Below are 2,435 nucleotides of genomic sequence, written 5' to 3'. Positions count from 1 at the left end.
CGGCTAGCCCACATGTCATTCTCATGGTGGTGGCATGGTTCGCGACTCACTCATTCAAGATGAACCGACTGGTGGTGGCGTGGCCATGGCGAGGGTGCCACAGCTGGGCGTCGGGGCGTTACGAGGCCTAGATGGCCACACCAGCAGGTACTACCTGTAGTACATAAGTACTCCAGCTGAGGATTGATGCCTGGGACGAAATGTGTCACAGCCGCTGGATGAAAATTCGATGGTGCGGGAGTATGGATCGGAGCACAGCAGCGGAGCAGGCAAACCGCGTCCAATCGGGTGTGTCTGTGGTAGAAAGTTGATGGTCGCCGCAGTTCAGCTGGCCCGCATGTCATGCACACAAAGGCAGAGGAGCGATGGGGCCAAGAGGGATGGGGGGCACGTCGGGGGGATGAGGATCCCCTGACGCGAACAATCCTACCATTCTGTCACTGACATCTGGGACCCATAAGCGTGGGTCCCACCTGTCAGTGAAGGAAAGGCAGGGCAAGGCAGTGATAGCCACGTCAGAGGATCCATGTCCACGTCGGGGGACGTCGTGCCGTGGGTTGGAGCGGCGTCGTGGGAATCGCGTGTGGGTGTGGCAGTGGTAGAAACAAGAAACGTGATGGTCGCCGTGGTTCAACTTCCATGGACAAGCTGTCATGTCTGCTGACACATGTATAACAAAACTAGAGTGTTTATATTTCAAGCACATGAACAAGTATTATTCTACTACTTTGGATCCATTGCAACGCACAGGCCAGCACATTGGTAGTAGTAGTGTCCATCTCTATCTCTAGAGGCCTTCCCTCGTTCATCCTTTTCTCTAACAAGATAAACTACTCATACAAATGCATCTTGATGTTCCATGGAACGCACGAGGATGTTTCGTTGGGGGTCTCTCTAGCGTAGCGTGGCCGTAGTTGCAAGTTGAGGGGCACTCGGATTTCCTCCGATGAGCAGGTAAGATGAGTTTGATCACGTAGTAAATGCATTCTAAAGACTACTTCCGTGTCCATTTCCTAATTATCCCCCTGCCCACTGTTTCACAGGTTAGGCTCGGTGCGAGTGGAGATTGACTTGCATATGTATGGAAGGGTACCAACATCAATTTGCACAACATTTACAACGGTGACACCTTCCCGTAGAACCTTTGTCCAACATTGGGATCAGCCATGCAATGGGCCACCGCATGAATTGATACGATGGAACCACGGTGAGATTGAATAATATAGCACGAACCTTGCACATGGCGGTCAAAGGCAGACCATGCTGTTTGCGGCTGATTTGTTGCCGTACGAGTAGGAAGACGATGTGCTCCTTTCTAACCGCATCTTCGCGGTGACAAACCAGGGGACTTATTTTGTATGGGACACATCCTACGATATACTCCCTCTCTCCCAGTTTATTTGTTTTGAATCTTTTCGTTTTATAAGTTTCAAATTCAAATTTAGAGCTCCCCATCACATGTTGAGATTACAATGTCCATTAAATCGTTGCGTGCATGTATAGTAAAGAAACAAATCTCGAGTTTGGCATGAGTTCATGCTGCGGGAGCGCCACAAGCCCTGGCGCAGGAGTTACATTTCCCTCTCAGGGCCGTTGGGACTGAGCTTCAACGCCTTACTACACCTACCTTTGAGTCAATAACATGTGGACCCGATAGGTGACTGGAACACATGTCATGCTCCCGTAGGCAGAGGGGCAGTGGGGCCAAGAGAGGTGAGCCGCAGGTCGGGGGACGTGTGGTTTCATGGGTTCGAGTGGCGTCGTGGGAATCGCGGGTGGCTGTGGTAGAAACTTGATGTTCGCCGCATTTTAGGTGGCCCACATGTCATGCACACAAAGGCAGAGGGGCAGTGCGGCCGAGAGGGGTGAGGCGCACATTGGGGGGCGTGGTGCCATGGGTTGGAGAGGCGTCCTGAGAATCATGAGATGAAACATGATGGTCGCCGTAGTTGAACTTCCATGGACAAGCTGTCATGTCTACGGACACATGCACTGCATACCGATCACTGGAAGGAGTAGCAGAGAAAGCTATATATGCGGATAAATAGTTCCTTATAGTCAAGCGGACCCACGCTACTACTCTGTTCCAAAGACATGCACACCATCGAAATAGTCCATCTATATCAATATACACCGAGAGGGAATAATTTTTTTACAAGAGAGGAAATAGTTCATCCATCCATAATGCCCTCCTGCTGGTGCAGCCTCTTCTTCTTCTTCTTCTTCATCATCTTCTCATTCTTCTTCTTCTTCTCATTCTTATTTTTCTAATTCTCATTCTTCTTCTTCTTCTTCTCATTCTTCTTCTTCTTCTTCTTCTTCTTCTTCTTCTTCTTCTTCTTCTTCTCATTCTTCTCATTCTTCTCGTTCTTCTCCTTCTTCTGCTTCTTCTTATTCTTCTTCTTCTTCTTCTTCTTCTTCTTCTTCTTCTTCTT

The sequence above is a fragment of the Triticum dicoccoides genome, chromosome 4A, assembly GCF_002162155.2.
Source record: "Triticum dicoccoides isolate Atlit2015 ecotype Zavitan chromosome 4A, WEW_v2.0, whole genome shotgun sequence".
Lineage (NCBI taxonomy): Eukaryota > Viridiplantae > Streptophyta > Magnoliopsida > Poales > Poaceae > Triticum > Triticum dicoccoides.
This window is presented reverse-complemented; position numbering follows the sequence as displayed.